Raw genomic sequence first — 22,969 nt, forward strand, 5'->3', positions numbered from 1 at the left:
GATCTTGAGCTGCTAAGATAGAGAGATTGGCTCCTTCTCTCCCTTAGAGAGAGCTTCAGTAAGCAGGCACAGGCTTTCCACATTCTTAAGCAAAATATTTACTTTACAAGCGCTGAAACAAAATTTGGAAAAGTGAAGAATAATATTTATTTTGATGATGTTAAATTGCATTAAAGTCAAAAGTGAAAATTAGATGCATGCACATACACCAAGGGCATTATTCACTAATCACAGGAACATAAAAGAACTGGAAAACACCCTCCTTCATTGCCACTAGAAAAGCTGATCTGGAATAAATTACTGGCAAAATGTATAATTAAGCAAGCTATTATTATCCAGTGTCTTAGCAGATGCTGACATCGTTTATGGTGATTGGGATAAGAATTCAAGCGAGGTTTGGTTTCACAGCTGTGTCCATGATGCCTTGGACCTGTTGTATTGCCCCAGAAATTTCCAGTATCTAAGTGTGCTGCTTATTGATTCCTATCCTCCTCAGCTGCTGACTGGGGAACTTTTCTTTAGCTTCTTGGAAACAAGACAATTGTTTAACTGATTAGTCAGCCAGGCTTAATACTTGAAACTTGTGTTTAATTACTTTGAAGAAGCTTTAATATTCCACCAGTACAAGGAGGAGGGACCTTCCACTGCATGTTGCTATTCTCTTATTTTTATTTTTGCAGGTGTAAGCTTGTGGCTTAGTTACTGAAATAATAATTCTGTTGAAAATATCCTTGGCATGAGAGACAAGCTGCCAAAGTGTAATGGGCACAGTAATTTGTACATGGAAATGAGGATCCACAAACATCACTGTCCTCAGGAGCTTATGATTAAAACATTATGCTGAGCTCTTATGATTTCTACAGCTAATTAGCAAGATTTATAAGTGTCTAAAAAAAAAAAAAAAGAAAAGGCTGAATACAGAAACGATCCTTATTTTCCACTTAGGGTAGAAAACTACTGGTTTCTATAATAGTGGGGAAAGAAAGAGAGGGGAAACATCCTTATCTTTTCATTTGCCCAGAATTTAGACTAATTGCTTCTCTCTTTTCCCTAGGATAAGTGGATGTCTCAGGTGTCAAGCATGAAGTCTGTGACTTATTCACATCGGTGGCAATGCCTTGTTGATTTCATAGAGAAAAGGTTTCCTGCTGTTTCATTATAGATTCAGACTAGCACCAGTTTTGTTTTCCAGCGGCATGCTGAGGGAATGCAAGGTGTCTGAAAAAGCCACTTCCACTAATACATCCTTGGTTGATTCTGTTCCCCAGGGGTGCAAAGGGAAAAGGAGGGGCGTGGGAGGAAAGAAGAAATACCAAGCTAGTCTGTAGAGGAATGAAGGTTTTAGTCTGCAGCCACAGACCTGCAAGGACCTCTGCTGCTCCCAGGAGGATTTCTGGCTGGCAGCACCTGCATGACCTGCTTGGGAAGTTCATGGTGTGTATGGAGAGGCTCTGCATGCCCCCAGCCTTTTCCCTACAATTTTTGTATTTTTAGAAGCCCAAACATCTCCATGTAGTCATGGACAGAAAACCCCTGGCCAGTGTAATAAAACTCTTCTGGTCAGACAAATCTTTCAGCCAGAAAAGGAGATGCTCTCCAGAAAATGTGATTGTGTGGACATCTCACTGCATAGGATGAGACATTGCTCTCTCTCTCACTGCATTGCTCTGAGACAAAGACTGATGATCATTACTGAAGGAAGGAATTGCTTCAATACAGACCCAAACCAACTGAATCCAGATGTGATGACTGGTTTTGTGGTGGCTGTAGCTAGCTCCTCTGTGCAGAACAGCTGAGATTTCACCCAGAACACAGCTGGCTGTTTCAGCCAGGGTGTCCCTGGTCCAGGTTTGCCTTTGGGAAGAGATTCTCCAGCCACTGTCAGCATGGCCCTTTGCCAGAATCTGCACTCCTGTTTCTAGCCAAGGAACCACAAGGACCACAGGTGGGTCTGTGCTCCCCTAGCTGGGAACTGTGACCCATGGTGAGGGACTGAGAGCCACACTGGGCCCTCGGCTGCCTAGGCACAGAACTACATGTAGGGACATGTTCTGTCTGTACAGCCCTCTCAGGCAAATGTGACCTTCAGAGGATTGTACTTCACATTTTGGTGGCTGTAAACATCTAGTGACAGACACAAGATCTTCATGTATCCCTGGGAAATGCTTTACCAATTCTGTATGTCACCACAATGTAATAATTAAAAATACACTGTCTTACTGCACAACTAGTATGACCACAAAAGTCCATTTATAAAGTTCCATCTATTTATACTGGATCTCCCTTTCCTAAGCTTAGATATAAACAAATACCAGTATGTCACACTTACTAGTATCCTAGCATTTTATGATTTTTTAATGAACCACTGTCATCACCTCATCCAGTAATTTTTTTCTCATTCCTGTATTCCTAGACAGATGGCCTAAATGGGTATAATGGGATCATTTCCACTCCAGCAGTAGTTTGGTAGCTGCTGAACCCTTGAAGCAGAGATTATGCCAAAGTTTATGGTGAAACCCACACTGGAGTAATGCCATATTCTCCATATTCACCTACAGAGTCAGTCCTTTTTTTTTTTTTGTTAACATGGAGTGGGAGCAGTTAGACATTTTTAAAGAGTTTCTGGTCTAATATTAGATAGGAAAGCTTAGCAAGAGAACTTTTCACTGAAATGGCACCTTAGCCTCCTTGGCCAGAGGTGCTTCAGACCATGGGAATATCAGGCTGGCACCTCCTACTGCAACATGTCCAGTGAGAAGAACATCAGCAGAGCTTGACTTTATCATATAAACCCAGGCTTGCGTATGGATACAAAGCTCCCAAAACAGAGCTGTGGGGGAAAGAATCCCACCCTGATGGAAAGAGGGAAGTGGAACAAAGGCCTGGCTGAGGTGTCACTGCTGGAATGACAGCAGAGTTAGCAGAGGGAGGGGAGTGGGGCAGGGAGCACCCTGTCACACGGCAGCCCCTCCATCCTGCAGCACAGGGAGGGGGACCTGCCCAGCCTCTTTTACAGGTGTGCAGGGAACTGGGGGACCCACAGGCGGCTGGGGCTCTCCTCCCAAGCATGTGCACTCCAGATGGGCTAGGACTGAATGCCAGCCAATGTGGAATATTATTTATAATAACAATAATAACAATATTAATAACATAAGAACATCTGGTAGCATTTTTTTCCGTCTACTATTTGGCTGGAGGCAGAACATCCGGGTGACATGACAATGTATTTCTGTTTCCAATTTAGCCCCAGCTCAGCTGCTGCAGTGACTCAGAGACAGGCATTTCCAGGGACACATCCCTGCTCCCAGTCCCGGCTGGCCCCACAGGTGTCCCACCACAGACAGCAGAAGCACCTAAGATCATCCATGCTTGGATTTCCTTTACTGGCTGTTTCACAGGAGGCTGCAAGGAGGTTTTTATGCTTCCATGGCTCCTTTCCATCCTACCCTGTGAGGAAGTCACCCAACTACAACGGTGTGCGGTTTCAGACAGAAAATAAAAGCTGGCTGTTTTGAAATCAAACCAGAAGTGGCTCTATTACACATGTCATGCTATTGAAAGTATATTTGACTTCATACATAGTTAAATTATTTCTGTATTGTTTTGAATTCCAAGGCTTTCAAATGCGTCCAGTGAATATGTCTCTTCCAGCAACAAAGATTTCAGTTTTGACACGCAACTAACATCTAGCCTAAAAAGTTAATGCTGTAGTTAAAAGCAGACTTTTCTTTCTTCATTATACTGACAGAAAGCTAAAAGCAAAATTACCATGGAAGCTGAAGCTGTTGCTCCTAAAGTGTATACAGATAGTTGCAGCAGGAATACTTTTATCCATCCTGCTCATCATTAGTTTCTCCCAGCAAGTTGTAGCTGGGAAGTTGATTCCTCTGAGATCTAGTGAACTGAGGGTGGAGTCTTCAGTCATGGAACAGGCTTTCACTTCAAAGCAGTTAACGCATTGTGCACAGACTCTCATCTGCTATAAATTTATACAGGTTGATGACGAACTTAAAAGGTACACTATTAAAACTTCATGTTCAAGAATAATGCTCATTTAAGTATTTGAGCATTCTCTCTTGAGTCGCTGAAGACTGAGATTTATGTAAAGTAAATGAAGCGTCCCCTGATGCCTTTGGAGGCACGTATCCTGTTCCTGTCCTTGGGGTCAGCCAGCTCTGCATGTATTCTCCAGGACAAACTAGGTCTCAACACTCATAATATAATCAAATTTGCATATGAAGTAGCAAAAAACTGCTGATAAACCAAAAATCCAGGCCTTTGGCTCAGCACTTGTTCAATTATTAAAATCAGTTGCTTTAGATGGCATCTGAAATAAAACCATTTCTCCTAATACACTTCACACACCACTCTGTGAAAAGATTAAATCTAATTATGTAGCTTGACCTCCTAGTTTAGTCAGCTGAATTTGTAGGGCAGTGCAAGGCTGCTCCCATCACCTTTGGCTATAGTGCTGTGATTCTTAAAATCCTTAAGATGAAAACTTCAATAGTGCAGCATTATTTGTAACTGACAAAAGCCCGGAATTTGGGTTAATTCTACCTCCAGCCTTATTTTAATCTCCACATAGGTTCCCTGTTGTCACAAATATTATTAGCATATGAAATCTGCTGACTGCTGAAGTTTGGGGAATTCCAATAATGAAGGAATTTCCACACCCTTACATCTAACACAGTTTCTGAAGCAGACTGCCAATGTATATTGTAAAGCTCCCCTGGTTGGTTCAACACTCAGTGACAGTAGGCAGGAACCTGCAGCTCTGGTACACAAATACAGGGCCAGACATTCCCCTCTTGGCCTGGAGAGGCAGTGGCTCCCTTTCCCTTTGAGGACCCTGGTGGTGCCACCTAAGTGGCACCCAACATTTGCCTTTCTTTGGGATCTCATGGCTGGCCCTGGGTGCAGGGCTTACATTACGGGGCAGAACACACTCAGACTAGAAACTTGGCAGCTGAACAGCCAGAAGAACAGGGGAAAGCAGAGTGGAAATGAGCAGGCTTGGGAAAAGAAAACTGGGAAAGAACAAAGAGAGAGCTGTAATCAGAAATCATCTGAAGCAATGCTGTTAAGATGTTATCCGTAACAGAGTCCTTGATGACAGTCCAGGATTCTCAGCCTGGGCCAGGGAACTGTCATCTAGAAAGGAGTAAAATCTTACATAGGCTCATGCTATTAATAGTGACAATGCTCAGTAAATCCTACTATGTGCACTGTAAACAAGCTTTTTCTCCTGTGGCTCATCACAAGTCCTTCTAAATTCAGAATTTATCTGTCTCCCAGACCAGAGGCCCATCTTTGGACTGTGACACTGTGTATGTATGCATGGGCTGCATATATTTTTAGCATAAACAGGCATGATTCCCCTTCCTCTTGCAAGATGTTGACCTTCTCAGTTCAGCATCTCCTCCCTTCCCACATCCTCCTCACCAAAACACGGTGTTCCCTCCATTGTGTAGGGAATTCCCTTACATACATGTTCTCTTGTGTTATGTGACAGTCACCTGGGAGAGGGAGAAGTGAGTTCCTGCCTTTGTCTTAAAGATTTGACCGAGCAGGAGAGTGGGAACTACATCTCCATGGTCACCAGAGAGGTCTTGCAACCTAGGGAGACAGCCTTGCCTCTTCCCTGGCTTCCTCTGAACGCGGTAATTAAATCCTTGAACCCAAGGATGACAGCTGCAATGGGGAGACTAAAGTCCACAATCACAAAGCTTTCTAACCCATTTTCTCCTACAAGATGTGTTAAACAGCCCTGGTTCTCCCTGGTAAAGGTGTGTGTGTTCAAACCATGTGTCCCAAAGACTGGACAAGCAGGCAGAGCTGGAACTGAAAGAGGGTAGGTTTAGATTTGATATGAAAAAGAAATTATTTGCCATGAAGGTGGTGAGACACTGGAACAGGCTGCCCAAAGAAGCTGTGAATGCCCCATCCCTGAAAGTGTTTAAGGGCAGGCTGGATGCAGATTTGACAACCTGGTCTAGTGAAAGGTGTCCCTGCCCATGGCAGGAGGGATAGAACTAGAGGATATTTAGGGTCCCTTTCAACCCAAACAATTCTGTGATTCCACAAAATACCTTCTCAGTCCTTCAGGGTGTGCCTTACTTTACCATCAAATGTAAGAACTGAGGTAGTCAGCCAGTCTTTGAATACTGATTTCTGTGTGTAGCAGATGACCAAACACCTTCAGGCAGATGTGCTCTGCTCCCAGCTCCAGGGTTTCAATAGTATATTGCCAAAAAATCCTGCATATCAACACTGACTTTCTGGTAAGACTTTTAAAATGCAGGTGAGGAAGCCTAATGAAAGATCCCCAGAGCAATGTGGGTTATGGTGTCAACATCAGAAAATGAGAAAGAATATCTCATATTTCTGCCTATGTGTCATCTGAAAGAAAATCTTGTTTAGTGCTGAGTGTCATGCTGTTATGGAAGGACAGAGATATCAAATAATAGGACAGGGCACACACACTTGTGGCCATACTCAAAGGTATCCCTAGGAATAAATATTGCAATTTATTGGCTCTGGCCATGGAACCATAGATTATTCTGTCTTCTCAGAGTATGCAGCTAGCAGCAAAGCTCCCTCCTAACACCAGAGTAGTGTTGCTTTCAGTGAGCTGTGGGTTCAGATTGTGAGTGAAGGAAGAGAGGCATTTCTCAGATTGATAACGAGATGACCCTGGAGTGATCAGTAAATGGGAGAAGATGTGAAGATGACTAGTATTATATTGATTGCTGTCAGCAAGTGACTCAGAGCACATCTTTATAAGGAAAAGTAAAAGACTAGGGAACAGGAGAAGCCATCCAGGCCGGTAAATCAGGATGGACAATCCATCTCTGCATTGAGTAAATGAGTTGGTCCAGCTCCTACCACAAAACAGCAGAAGCTGCAGGGCTACACCCACTTAACTTCAACCAGGTTTTGCTAATGTGGGACTTTCACCACACATTTTGGGGGATCAAGAAACAAGAGTGCTACTGTCTGCATAACAATGAACAAAATAAGCAGCAAAGTGACTGCATGTGGGTAATAAAAATAATAGTCAGTGGGAAACATGAGGAATCATTTAAATGATGCAAGAGAAATTATATACATCCGAGTATATTTTTTCATAGGCAAACACATGAAAACTGGTCCTCCAGCAAAGCTGGGATACAGCCAGGGACTTAGATGTTGCAATGTTTTAATTTGCAGATTTCCTGTTGCCTAGCAGACTCCTCAGCCAAGAATTAGACAGTCAAGATACACTTTCCAGGGAGAATTAGGTGCCTTAGAAGAGTATTCCTAGAAACCAGCACACTGAGTATGAAGTTATTCACACTGCCTTGGAGAAACCACAGAAGAACAGAATGGGCCCACAGCCACAGACAGCAAAAATATCTCTCTGCTCAGCCCAAATCTCCCCCTGAAGGAAAAGAGTTGAAGCCCAGTTAAGTCTTTGTCACAGAAAGATTCTTTGCTTTTTTCTTCACCTCTCATTTCATCCAGTATCTCAGTAGCTAGGTCACTCTTAAAAGAGAAGAAAAACCTGCTTCAAACCCCCATGATGCCTGAAGTGCAGCAAGACTCGGTGCCGACTGCTGCACAAGCACTCCCATCAAAGCAGGCTCACCGCAGCTCAGCAGCAGCTGTGCGAGAGGAGCAGAGCCCGCTCTGAGGATGCGTGTGCAGGCCAGCAAAGAGCTGAGCTGGGGGAAGGTGCGCTCCCTTTGCAAAAACTCCCAGGTAACTGCGCCTCTGAAAAGACCGGCTGCAGCTGCCATAAACACAACAGACTGAAGCTGAGGTGGACAGCATGGCCTTTCCAGCCTGCCTAGAAACCAGGAATTCGGTGCCCTGAGACATCCACCCAGCTGACACTAACACACCAGTCCCTGAGCTGCCTGCATTACCCACGCGAAATGTGCAGGTCTAGATAACCTTTGTAAAAGCTCAGTGAGGAAGTTTTATAAGCCAGCTCTTTGTCAGGATTTTCTCACCCCTGTATTAGGCATGGAAAACTGACAGATTCTTGTCATATTCCCTTATGTTTGCTACCTTGTGAATGAAGACTCTGCTCTCCTGGGGAAGAAAAGTGCAGCTGTATATTTCTTTTGCACCAGAACCCTGCCAGAAATCACCCTTCTCTTTATGGCCACTTATTAAGTGTATAAGAGTAATATTAATGTGAAACCAGCTGATATTTCAAAGGAACAACTATCCCAAAGAATATGTATGAGATTTTATGCAGGTAAGAGTAAAATGTTTCTGCATGAGCAGAACCTATTTGGGTAATATTATAATTATGACAGCTTTATACTGCTTGCAGTCAACCTCTCCACCCATTTTGGTTGGTATGCTGACCATCAGGTACTAGAGAAACATGCTTTAAAATAGTTAAAATATACTTCTTATTATCCAATTAAGAATAATCTTGACAGTCTAATATGAAAAACAAAAAAACAACCAACATTTTGAAACTGGCATGAATTATATATGCTTTAGATTTGTATTAAGGATTTTTTTTTTAATTTAAGATAAATGTACACTAACTCATTTTCAGTATGGCATCACTCCCTGTCTCAGATCCAGCAGAATTCTCTCTCTGGTACTGCCAGTGAACCTTCTTCTGCAGGCAAGTAATTTTCATTAGTGTCTTATCTAGCTCCTTAAGACAGGCTTCCCTGCTAGATAAACCACTGCAATTTGAAACCACAGGGAAGCAAGCTGCAAACCTCTTTGCCCAGAATGACTGTAAACATGCAGGCACGGAATAAACAAAACAACCTTTGAGTTAATGAGGATGGATGCCAACAGCCACCTCGTTTTCTGCTAAGTATTCTAGACTGAAGGGATTGAGATAAACAGGATTCAGTGCTGCTGATGTAGTCTGACTTACCAGTTAATGGAATGTTCTTCAGAACGATGTACCCAAATTGGTCTGAGTGAAAAGAATCAGAAAATAGACAAATTTTCTGACCATAGGAGACCACCTCCTACCTCTCAACAGCACCCCAGACTACTCCTTTGTTATAATTAAGGGTATGTGGGGTATTATTGGTGGCAAAATTTTGTCGAGTACACAGGACCTATTTAGCAATTGGTTGGACAAAACAATAGCAAATAGACCACAAAAACAATAGTCCTGTGCTGGCAGAGACAGACACTGGATGATGTAATTGACCTTCTGCATTTGAACCTTGTCATCTGTCACTGGCTATGGGCTGCAAAAGAATGGAAAACGTGTAAGATGAAAACAGGTTTAACAATAGAAAAAGAAAAAACAAATGCAAATACAGAATGCAATACGATTGCTCAAGATGCAAATTATAACCAGACCCAGGGACAGATTAAGAAATGATGAGTATACTCAGAGTGCCAGACTCCAAATAGTAGGTTACTGTAATGCCTCCTTTTTAACCCCACTAGACACTGAGACAGCAGTAAACTTCATTTGCAGGACTTAGCTCTTCTTATGTTCAGGACATAGGTAGAAATGCACATTCAAAGCTCCAGTTTTACTTATAGATCTATAGCACATCAAAGGCAACAACTTAGACTTCATTTTTCAATAGGAAGAGTCACAGAAAGGAGATCATTTCATCAAGGCAGCCAAAGACTGGATAAACCCTGTGTCTGTGGATTACTAACACATGACCTCTAAACACAGCTCTAGTCTACAAGAGGAGATATTTGAATAGTACTGCAGGCAACAGCTGAAAAAGCACCTTGGAGTTCTAGTATAGGCAGCCTGAAAGTCTTTAGTTTGTAGACCAAGTTAATCTGCATTTCTTCCGTTTCTGCAGCCAGCCCCATGGCCTGGGGACAACAGCATGCTAAATGCTTCTCAACACTCTCCAAGATTCTTCATCCTTTTCCCATGGCCCAGGCACATCATCTTCCCAAGTAAAATACAGAAAAGGAGATTGTTCTCCTGCTCTAGAATTGTTCTCCTCTCTTTCTTTGGGAAACAATGGACTTGCTTCCCAATTCCTGGTAAAGAAGCAACATCAATGCATCCCCACTTTATCCAGATGAAGCTGAAAAGCAGAAACTTTACAAAGGAGAGAAAACCAAGAAAAGTGAGAGGCCAGAGCTCTGCTCACTTTCATCTCTGCTTCTCAGTTGAAGGTCCACAGAGCACCAGGGTTTCTGCAATACCAGGAGGTGGCTGGTAAAATTATTACACCTTGTTTCAAGCAAACCCACAGTTTTTAAGGAGGTTTGCTGAGAAGCATCACCACCTGCTGGAGAAAACCAGTGGGAACCAGTCATTCAGCCATCAGGTTTTATGTGTTGGGAGGACCTATTGGCTGGCATAAAGACATTTTTATTATCAACACATATAATCAAATTGTCTGATTACAAGATTAAGCTAGGATTTTGCAACGTGATTAACTCGATTCCCAAAGATTTTCTAACATATTACTGACCATTTTATCAAATACAGAGAGGGAAAGAGAAAGGTTCATAGATTTTATAAGACTATATGTTTCCTCAATAAAGAAAGGTTGAGAAATAGTACCCTTTTCCAAAATATTCAAAGACATATAATATTACAAATCCCCCTGTTCTCTGCCATATGATTTTCAAAGTTATATTAAGAAAGGAAAACTAGAACCTTAAAACAGACATATCAGCCTCTCCCAAGATCCTTGTTACAACAGAAATGGAGCTGAATATATATGAATAACCTGGTATTTTGTGGTTTCCCAATTTCTTCTCTTGCACATAGAATTAATAACAAGTTTAGGTTCATTCTATTAGTAAGACCCTTGAATTAAAACAATTTCTGTCCTCCGTCTCTAACAAAACATCACTGAGTTAAAAAATACCCTAACAGCTCTAGTAAGCTGTTACAGGTCTCTATTGAACAATTTCTTTGCAAATCAGATTGACATGGAACAATTTTGTCGGCCAAGAAAACCAAGAAATCAGCCAAAAAAAGAAACAAAAAAACCCACCCTGAACCTTTCCCCTTGGTTTTCATGCAAACACACAACTGTAATAATATTTGAGCATATTTTATCATCAGAATCAACTACTTCATTCTTAAGCAACTTACAGTATTTAGCCAGCATCCAACTAAACTGCTGGTCTCTCCAAACAATTAGTCATATTTTAAACCAATGATAACATGAAAGATCATGGTTTCCATAATAAATATATATAAGTTGATCATTATTATTATATGGTTTCATTAGTAGAAACCATACTTTGTATCTGTTTCTCCAATATATATCTTATTGTATGCATTTCAAGGCTGTTAATAATCAGATGACAACTGTTGGAGAAGAGAAAAGAAACTGAGGCTGGCATGGATCCTACCTCATCCTGAGTTTCTGCTTCTGGGGCAGGAGTCAGTAAAATGAAAGATCTCAATAAACTTCATTCTGTCATAAGAAATGAATTGTAAAGAGGAAGGCGAACCCACAAAGAAACCAGAACAAGACCTTGGCATTTCAAACTCCCTTCTAATTCATATAAAGAGATGCTATTTCCTTTGGGTTTAAACCCCTACACCACCTTATTGCTGGGTTGCACATTATACATAGAGGCCCTGACCATTCACTTGACTGGATAAGCCCAGTGTGTTCTAGAACTGCAGCCACCAGGAGGACTCAACCCAAGAGACTGGCTGCTCTGCTCCTGCTAATGGGTGAGTGTCTTTACTGACACTAAGCTGACACCTTTAGAGACAAGGACATGGCACACTTTGGTCCTTCCAAGCCCTGCACCACAAAGCACAATGCCCTGCTTTGAAGAAGAGGTATTGACAGCACAAAATAAAGCAGCTGACTTCCCACTGCAGGGGGGAGAAGGGGACTTTAGGAGAATGGGGGTCTGTGGTGGCCTGAGGCAGCTGGGCACAGATCACCTTTCCCTCTGACTGCCCATGTGGGCAGTGCTCACAGGAGACCTGACAGTGGCTGCTGGTACATTGCCTCAAAGCCATGTGTAGCAGGACCCTCTTATGACAAGGTCTGTCTGAAATTAAGGCATTCAGAACCAAAACCCAGACTTTGGTGTGGGTCTTTTTGGGGCTGGGTTTTGTTGTGGTTTGGTATTTTTTTTCAGGCAAACATTAATGTGACAGAGAGCACCTGAACTAACTGAAATCTAAGTAAGGAAAGGAGTGGGGAAAGAATGGGGAAAGGAGTGGAAAAGCTTGATCATCAATAATTCTGTACCTATAATAATTCCTAAACCTGGCTAAGCACCTAAGCATGTGCAAAACTGCATAGACTGAAGTCTCCCTCTGGCTCACCTCCAAGACATTAATGCAGATACACTAATAATTAATGCAATTACATATTTTGTGAGATCTCATTGTTTCCAACTCAATGCAAGAAGAGTAATTTTAGAGGGGTCAGTTGCCCTTTCTTATCCAAAGAACTTGCGTCAATGTAAAATTACTAAGTGGGAGGAGAATTAAAGCACGTCACTGGAAACTGGACTATTTAAGTCTCTGGAGATATACATCTGGCTTTACAGTTCATTCTTTGATATTTTTATTTAAAAGCCTGAAAGAGTACAAGCAATTGAATGCAAATTAAACCACTGTAGTGCCTGCAGGACGTTTTTTCCATTATAGGTTCAATAACCTAAATGAGGTATTTTAATTACTTCTGTATAGCCCAGATTTACAAAAACACACAAATATGCATGTCTTTGAATGCTGAAACTCCTGGTTTATAGAGTCACATATTGAGATCAGTTCTGAAGAAACTCAAAAACTAACAGTGCAATAGGACGGTCAGCAGATGGGGATCCTTTTGAAGAAAGGCACCCTCTTTGCCCCATTTAGAGCAGCTGTGAGTCCAAGTGAAGCACACCTGGACACCACTGTAGCTGCAAACACATCCTACAGCTGTGGCAGGGACTCCTGCAAAGGTACAGCCCTTGTGCTTTGTTATGAACAAAGCAACTTGTGGGACTGGGTGCTTCACGTTTGCGATTCAACAAATGTTCTGGACATATTTTTCAGAACTTTTGTATTAGCACAGCACATTAGTGGGACACTACAAACTGCCCTATCTGATTTCCCAGGTGCTCCAAATCTGCAAAGCAAAATGTGAATGGTACCAGAAGACTCTTGGGTACCAAGCTTACAGACTGTCAAAACCTTAAGCCAAGGAGCTGCTAAGTCTCCTTTTCTCCACCCAAACTATATAGAGGGTGTAATATTTCATTGTAAATTATTGCCATGGAAGATATTTGCCTGTGTTGTTTTTTTTTTTTTTTTAATAACGTCTTTTTGGCATCTATGGGGAAATGAACCATTAGGTATTTTTCCATCTCTAGAATATATTATTCCAACTTCATTTAGGAACAGCAGACCAGTATCCATCTGCAGCAGTAAATGCTAGAAAGGCAGAGTTAAGCACAGACATTAAATCACAGGCTGCTGGAACAGCCAACACGCTCAGTTATCCATATCTGGTAGCCAGTAATCTGATAGTCTGGTTTCTTACCTTTAAGACTGAAAATATCCATCATCATAGAATGGGAATTCATTTCTAGAAGAACAAACATAAAACTTTGAAAAGAATCTTCTGGGCATGTGCTGGAAGTACCTCACCACGCCATCCTCTTCTTTGTGCTGATGTGCTGCATCCTGTGAAGAAGGCTAAGACAGCCTCTCTGAAATGTTGTGATGTTTTTCTCTTCACCTTGTCACAGCTCTGCTGAGTGATGGAGGAGGACTGAATGGTCTATTCTCTCTGGAGTGAGAGAATAGTGTCAACACTGCTATAGATTTCAGATCTGGCAAAATGTGCCTGAAGGTGACATGGAAGAACAGTAAGTTTTAAATGACATCTCCGCTCTCATATGACTCCCATGAAGATTTGCCATTAATAGCAGAAAGCTTTCTTAAAAATTAAATGTTATTCTTGTTGTTTCTCATGCTGAGTATCTCAGCCCAATGCTGATTTAAATAAGGCAGACACTTGGTATAGATGTGGAGGATAAGCAACAATTCCAGTTTTAATGAAAATCTATGAGTGTGTTTCAGTCCCAGCACCATCAGTGCTCACAGAGTAGCAATATTCCATAGATAAATTATTATTTCTTGATGTTAGCAATCATAGGCATTAATTTTTTACTTTTGAAATCCTAACACAGATGGCTTTTGTGCAAGAAATCTTTCAGACAAGCTTTGAAGATAACTGCTACAATAAAGGATTGATTTTCTCAGTTTCCTAGGTCTTGATCTGTTTGCTGTAGTTTAGTATAAAATAAAGAGTAGCCTTCTTACAACTGACAAGCCAAAGTGAATGAAACCAATTGTGCAGATTACAACCTTTGAAGATTTACTTTAAGATTGTACTAATTGTCCAGAAAAATTGAACAGTAAGTGACAAATTCACTTGCATTGTTTCTCATGGTACTAGGAAGTTTTGTTCAAGAGAACATTTAACATGTTGAGGACAATTACTTTATATTTCACCATGAATTTCCCCACTTATTTTTAAATCATTCTTTCTTTCATCTATTTTTAGTACAGTCCTATGGTTCTTTGGTTCTTTCCAGTTAGCATGCAAATTAATGTAAATAGTGCCTACAAGCACTAAAATATTAAATGCTACAACAGAACCTATGAAACTACTAGTTTTACAGATAGATCCAGGTTGAGATTTACAGATCCAGAACATTTTGCTTCCCTGATCTCCTAGCACAGAAAAAAAATCCCAGTGGATATACAGCTTTGTGAGCTGATAGTGATCAGCCCTAGAAGAAAAGCTGATGGAGTGGTTTGGGAGCTGGCCTAAGACTTAGGAGTCATTTTCATGACATCATGTATGGCCTTGGGCAAGTCCCATTTCTAAAATGGGAAAAATGTCTATTTCATATGGATCTTCTGAGTACAAATGCATTCAAGAATGCAAGGCACTCAAATTATGAAACCATAGGAGCATAGAGGCCTTAGAAATCATCTCTTTCCAACTCGCCTGCCATAGGCAGGGACACCTTCCACTCAACCAGGTTGCTCAGAGCTCAGGTTGCATCCAATCTGGCTTCAACATTTCCAGGGATGGGGCATCCACAGTTTCTCTGGGAAAGCTGTTTCAGTGCCTCAACAACTTTGCAGGGAAGAATTTCTCCCTAATATCAAATGTAAACCTACCCTCTTTCATTTTAAAACTGTTACCCCTTTTCCTATCACTACACTCCCTGATAAATAATCCCTCTTTATCTTTACTGTAGTTCCCCTTTAAGTACTGTAAGGCTGCCAGAAGGTCTCTCTGCTGAACAACCTCAACTCTCAGTATGTCATCCTAGGAGAGGTGCTCCAGCCCTCTGATCATCTTTGTGGCTTCCTCTAGACCTGTTTGAACAAATCAATGTTTTTTTTCTTATCTCGAGAGCCTGAGAACTTGTGGTTTACATAAATACACAAAGTTACTGGTTTCTCAAGGTCGGGATTGAAGGCACTTGAGACAGCTTTCCATGTTCAGACTCAGGTGTTTATTATTTCTTATCAGTGAAATAGTCTCACAACCATGAGTTTGGCAGCTTTTCATTAGCAAGGCACAAAATGGCTAACTCTTGCTACAAGGTCTTTTAAAAGTAAAGTATCTAATTAAGAAATGACACCTAGATTATTTTCCCTTTTACCCAATAACTGATCCCTCAAAGCCCGCAATGCAGACCTTTCTGTCCAATCCCAAAACATCACCCAAACCCATGGAGAAGGAAGAAGAAGAAGATAAAGAACAACCTCTCTCCACCCTAAAACCTCCATCTTGCTTCATATTTATTTCTATATTCTAAAACCCCAACCTCTAAGTTTTTCACCCTGTGATATTACACACTTCTAACCAACTACATACTCAGTAATCCCCATACTGTCAATCAATTTTTAAACTCTTCTCCACAGCCTCAGGTCAGATGCAATCTTCTTGTGTGGTCTGTGCCTTTCAGCACAGGAAGTCAAACATTCTCAGCATCAAGGATTCCAACAAAAGTAACTTTGTAAGTTCTGTATTTGGAAACATTGCAGGATAAGGAGTTCTGGGTTCCCATATAATTTGCAGAAGGAAGGGCCACAGCAGAGTCTTAACCCTGCCTTCCTGAAGGCAGATGTTCCACACAAAAAGATGTTCCCTAGACCCAAGATGAATGTGTTCCCTCATTTCTCATACAGAAACCACCTTCCTGCTTCAGGCAGGATATAAACTCTGGGTTACCCACTGCAGTCACAGCTGCTGCTCTGTCACTCTTGTACCACTTCATCATCTCAGCATATCTAGTAAAAATATCCTGACATGGCAACTCCCAAAACTCCTGTGTGTGCTGCTGTTTGGTGGGTAAGTGAGAACCTGCTACACAACACTGCTGCTCCCTCATATTATTCAGGGTGGGATTAACCAGTCAGTGATCTCATGTCTTCAGTCTGGCTTAGGTCCTGCTACTCAGACCTTACCCACACAGACAAGGACTGTCTCACTAAACCACACAGAGAAAAAAATCAACAGCCCAGCATCCTCATTCCAGGCATCCTCTTGAAATGCTTGGGTTAATACATTGCAGCATCCAAATGAAAGGAATCCCAGGACAACCCTCAGCCGACAGACTGAGAGGAAGGAACTGATTTCTCAATCAAAAACAGTAGCCACTGAGATGCAATTCCAAATAGGCCAAAGACCAAAGCAGAAACATTGTATTCCAAAAGGGCCACTTTCACAGCGTTGGAAACTATTACAAGCCAAATCAGCTTGGAGAGATTTTGAAAGGAAAAGAAAAGTAGTAATTAGGAGGCATTTTAAAAGAGACCATCTGAATAAATAAATATCCACAAACACATGCACAAAAAAGGTGAATTTTGCTCTGTGGCATATACTGTGGTTGGACTTCTCCATACCTTAAAACCCTCCAAAATCTGAAGAGAGACTGCAAATACTGCAGGGCTGCAGATCTCTTTATGCTCCTCCAAGGTGGAAAATCCCATGGACCATTTGTATCTCCACTACAGATCCTCATGGCTCCTGTGTTAACTCTAGCACACCTTGCCCCTGGATCACAAGAAGAAAAGAAAGCTTTTAGCACCCACAACACAGCTCTTCAGTTAAGGGAAAAATGTAATAAAGCATTAAGTCTCAAGTGAATAAACAACCCCCAAAGGCAGCCCTTCTGTTTTAGTGTATTGTCCCGTTTCTCAAAGGCATGGTCTGAATTTCCTTTTTCTGAGGTGAGCTGTTGGATCAGCTCATGGTGGTTATGAAGCCAGTCTCTGTCACACAAAAGACCATCATTTCCTTTCCTTCTGCCAGAATATCCTTGGGCAATTCAGCAAAGAGGTTCACAGCCTCCACAGTCAGCCTGAGGTCTAGGAGTGATGTGACAGAGACCACAGCTTCATGACCACAAGCTGATCCAACAGCTCACCTCAGAAGGTGGAAATTAATTTCCTTGGCATAATCTGTTTCAGCAAAATAGCCAGTTTTATGCTGGTTTAGTATGCTGAACTGGCACAAGAAATGCTCCAGTAAGAAACATGGTCAGTGTAAGTGTAACTCTGCTGAGTAGAGGGTGAGAAAAGCCAGGACCAGGGAATAGGGAAAAGGCACAAACCCCACTCCTTTCAGCAGCACTGCACTGTCACATTAGCATCCATGCTTGTGAAACCGCAGGCTGAGGACTTGCTGTGGAGCAATAACTCATCTGCAGAACCTTTCATGAAGTGCAACCCAGTACTCCCAAGCAGGATTTGTATCTTACCCATCAGCTCCCCAAAGCATCATACATATAAAGTAACAATCTAGTGAAAGGGGAAATAAAATTAGCTGCACAAATATTTAGATAACCCACGATAAAAGGAGAAGTAGGCAGCAGCTCATAGAAATTATGAGCCACAAACCTGATAAAATGGACAAAAGAACAAAAGGAAATAAATTCTGTGACTGCCAAGAGAGCAAGAGAGATTTTGATCTTTGGGTGTTTGCTCTCCTGGATGTTTCTTGAATTACTGTTTTTTCTTGTATATCAAAACCAAATTGGCTGGACAAAGTAGACGAAAATGAAGAGGGCAAAACTATTTCATAAATATTCTCATCCAGTGCAACAGAAGCAGGGGCTTGTTTATATGCATGTATGAAATGAAGGTGTATTAACTGGCTTCAATGTAAACAAAGTTCAGTAAAAAAACAGACATTACCAACTAGAGTAGCTCCTAAATGAGCAAGTCTGACTTGTGCACATGCAAGAGCTGCAGAAGCGCAGATGGACAAGTGCCCTGTCCACTGACTACAAGGACACTAATACAGCTGCTTGAAATTTGGCACTGACATGAGACTAGGTGCCTTGAGACTACATTCATGCCTACCTCAAGGCATCCTGAGAAGGAAAGAAAAGCCCAAAGCAGCTGGAAACAGCCTGTCAGCTCATACTTGCAGAACAGTGATGTATCAAAACAGCAGCTAATGGGGACAAGGAGCACACCCCATAAAAACAAAGCCTTTGGCCCACTGGATATTAGTGGAATGGGCAGGTCTCCCACAGAAGAACAGAGGGGCTGCATATCTTTCCATGCCAGCAGGCACAGCCTGGAGATGCTGCTGTGCCTACATTATCTCCCATAGTCTTTTAGAAGCGGCCACCTCCTTCACATTCTTCAGAATTGCCAGAAATTGCAAGTAGTGAAAGTTGCTATTGTTCTTAATAATTAACAGACTATGCCATCAATATAACTGGTAATATTCATGTTCCTTCTCCATGCAAGAGGTGCTCCAGGCAGGCCAGCAAGGTGCTTGAAGCATCTGCAGTAAGCAGCTCCTGCCATTCCCTCCAGGAAGCACTGGGGTCTAAGACATCATGCTCACAATTAGCTTTTAGGTGCCTTTGTGAGCTGCAGCCTCACACCTGGAGGGGCTGTGCTGGTGAAAAGGGCAGCCTGTGGCAAGGCTTTCAGCATCCCACAGAACTGCCCATGCTCAGAGCACTGCCTTTTCTTGGCCTCAGCATGGCCATGAAGGGAGGAACTCACGGGGCGAGGGCTTAGTGAGCTCACAAGTTTCCAGAAGACTCTCCTGGTGAGAGGGAAGAGGAGCAGGAACATGGGCCACTTGCCAGAGATCGATTTGTCTAATTTAAAGAAATTAATTGAATTGTCTGTGGCAGTAGGAAAGCTTGCAGCTGCTGGCTCCAGGAAGCCTGGTCAGTAAGACAACGCGGCGCCAATGCTGCTAGAATTAAACAAGTGAGGTGAATACCCAGCAGCCGGGACTCAGGAAGCTTGGTGGCTTCTCACCCTTGCAGTGAGAGGCTTGCACACACACCGTTTCCAGTCTGGATTGTTACATCCCAGGGTGGCAACTCTCTCTAAAATCCAGGCTGGCTGTTAACATTTAGTGTGGCTGGTAGAAGATTGTGTTTATAACTCCACCATTCTGCAATTAAAACCTTATCTTGCAAAAGCCAGGGGTCTGTCCTGAAAAGGGGAGAAGGGGAGCCCCAGCAGGCTGCTGAGGTGGTGGAACCCTGTGTCCCAGCCCAGGGAAGGGAAAGGCAGGGAGAATACTAACAACTGTGTAATTACAAAATTATGTTTAATTTTTTTTTCTTTTCTTTTTTTTCCCCTCAGAAGATAAGAACAGTTGGAAAAGTATATGCTGTGGGGCCTCAGCAAATCTATTGCCAGGATTTGCTGTTTGAGGCTTTCATCCATCCAGTTTTAATCCAAATTAGTAGGAGCTTCAGAAAGGGATTCTGGCAAAGTCACAGCTGGAAAGATTTTCATCATTAATTCTGCCAGGCATATAAAAATACAATTTAAAAAAATAGGAAGGGAGTGGGCTATAACAGCTCTTGGCAGAAACTTGTTTTGGTTTGCTTTTAGAGTAAAAACAAAAACCAAAATAAAATCCGTATTTAATTAAGAAATAATCCTTATCTTTGTCTTCCTCGACATTTTTACATAAGGCTAAAAATGCCATTCTGGATTATTATAGAATTAATTTATTTTCTTTGTAAAGAGACAGGGCAGCTGGGGGTGAGCGGGGAGGGCCAGCTCCCCTGGCCCCAGTGGCACAGGGCTGTGCAGATTTTTGGCAGGTCATTCCTTGTAGCAAACAGCAGTAGTTTAACGAGTTCAGCCTGCAGCTTGTCAGAGGGAACACCAGAGCAGGGAGGCAGCACAAGCACAGGTGGTGCCTGGCACTTGTGCGTGTTCACCCAGTGAGCACCAGCACGTCCACACTGCCTGGGACCAGCTCCTCAGCAGGGACAGGACCAGAGGCGCACACACACTTCTGTGACTGTTCCTGTTCCAAGCTGTGGAGACTAAAACATGACATTTTGCAAATGCTGACTTTGACAAGTACTTGTTAAGCAAACCAGCTCCTTTTCTCATGTAATTTCATTTATCCAAGAAGTGTTGTGTTAAGGAATGAGGCTCGAGCAAGGGCACACAAGTACTCTCTGCCACATAAGCATTTTGAAGAGAGTAGGAACTTCCCAAAGTGCTTCTATATTGCTATGGGTCTGTTTATTAATGAGACACAAGGTTCCCTTGAGGACAGAAGCCTATGTCCTATGGTACTGCTTGTGATTCTGGTTTTATCCCAGTCTCTTTCACAGCTGTTATTGCAATAAACCCATTGCACCTGCCCAGCATTCCTGATCTCAGATCTCAAAGCTTCAAGCCAACTGCCTCAAAACAAACCTGATTTATAAAGGCATGAATTGTGACCACAGAGGCATAATTCTGCCCATCATATGCACTCACAAAGAAGACAACCATGAACAACTCAGGGGAGAAGACCATCTGTATGTAAATGTAAGGAGCTTGACCGGGGAATTGGACTGGGGAATGAGATGCTGGAAAGCAGTGTTGTGGAAAGGGGTCTGGGGGTCCTGGTCAAAAGAGAATTGAACACGAGCCAGCAGTGCCCTGGCAGCCAGGAGGGCCAAGCCTGTCCTGGGGTGCATCAGGCACAGCATTGCAGCTGGGCAAGGGAGGGGATTGTCCCCTGCACTGGGGGAGCCCCACCTTGAACCCTGCGTGCAGTTCAGGGTGCCACAACATAACAAAGACATTAAGCTATTGAAGAATGTCCAAAGGAGGATCATGAGGAAGGTAAAGGGTGTGGAAGGGAAGTCTTGTGAGGAGCAGCTGAGGTCACTTGGGTCTTTTCAGCCTGGAAATGGCTGAGGAGACACCTCATTGTGGTCTTCAGCATCCTTGTGAGGGGAAGAGGAGGGGCAAGCAGTGATCTCTTCACTCTTGTGACCAGTGGCATGACCCAAGGAAACATCAGGAGGGAGCTTTAGGTTGGATATCAGGAAAAGGTTCTTCCCCCCAGAGGGTGGTTGGGCACTGGACCCCAGAGAAGTGGTCACAGCACCAAGCCTGACAGAGCTCAGGCTGCATCTGGACACTGCTCTCAGACACATGGCGTTGATTTCTTGAGGATGTTCTCTGCAGGGCCAGGAGATGCACTTGATGATCCTGATGGGTCCCTTCCAGCTCAGCATGTTCTGTGATTCTGTAATAGATCCAACTACTCAAAGGATTTTCTCCACACAGCTGTGTTTCATGTCTAGCCAAAAATCATAGTATTTAAGGAACCTTGGCTATTAGTTAAGAACTTTCATAACTAAATTGATTCTGTACTGCAGTTACCCAATTGCATTTCCCCTAGGCCTACATCAGTAGAAGAAAAGATAGAACAAGGATTAGTTTTGCCTCCAAAATACACAGCATAATTCTCAGTGTTTAGTGGAAACCTTTCATTCTGGTCTCAGAATAAAGCAAAGACACTCTGGGCTGTCCAGTCATGGCACTGAACATCCATCCCTAGACATCAGTCAGAGACATCCCATCTTCTGGGACAGACTCCAGAGAAGGAAATATTGCAATCAACTATGACTACTTTGCCAATGGTATCACCTTATAGAGATGAGGCTTTTAGGAGTTATGTATTTGATTATAGTTAACTACTTATCCTATTACATATAATAATATAACCTGTTATTTTACGCTGTATTAATGAAATATTTGTGAGAACTAATCCATGAAGAACAAATTTTAAAACAGAATTTATACATCAAGTGGCATTTTCATTGGAAAAAAATAACATCAAATAACTTCAAATAAACTTTTCCTTTTGGAAAGAATTACCACACTGATATTATGCTGTTTTGAACATGTTTAGAGTTTTTCAATTTCACCTCTTTTATGTAAGGCAACAAAAATTTGGATTAGAATCTTAGATGATCATTAATATGTCGTTGTACAAAATCATCGTTTTCCAGCACCTAAAAACTGAATTTAGAAAAAATTAACTTATGGGGAGTTTTAAATGAAGCAAAATATCCTGATCCTACTCTACTATTCAAAGTGCTCCTTGTCAAACCTGACACACTCAGTGGAATCCCCTGCACCTTGGTTTGCTGAGGGTTTTCAGCAGCCTCTGAAGCACCTCCTGGGTGCACAGTCAGCCAATATCCCAAGAGCTGCAGCAAAGACACCATGATTTTCCTCCTGACAATGGACTTTACCTTTCAGCTGCCCACCTCACTTTATGCAACCCACAAGAGTTCAAAAAGATCTTACTTGGCAAACCTGTCTCGAAGACCAGTGCCCTCAGTGCAGCCAGGCAGAATGTCCATTCTCCCGGACCTTGTTTCTGATGAGGTGTTTTAGCTAACAGAAAGCTTTCACTTCGTTGGAGTGGTGTCCTCCCCACTCACAGGCTTGGGAAAGCTGGAACTGGTGAGAGGCAGTACAAAATACAAAATACAGTGTACAAAGAAACAGCATCCAGGACAGAGAACTGTAATGAAAACAGCTGTGAGAATACACAGATTTTCACAGCCCACTGGGCCAGTAAGAGAACATTAGAGAAATATATTTAAAGGGTAGCACAGGGGCAGGTAAGATATATTTTGCATTTTTAAATTTTAAATTGATCACCAAAATCAATTACAGGAGAGAATAAGGTTAAAGAAATACTTTTTTTTTTTTTAA

Source organism: Lonchura striata, chromosome 3 (assembly GCF_046129695.1).
Source record: "Lonchura striata isolate bLonStr1 chromosome 3, bLonStr1.mat, whole genome shotgun sequence".
In the NCBI taxonomy this organism is placed as follows: Eukaryota; Metazoa; Chordata; class Aves; order Passeriformes; family Estrildidae; genus Lonchura; species Lonchura striata.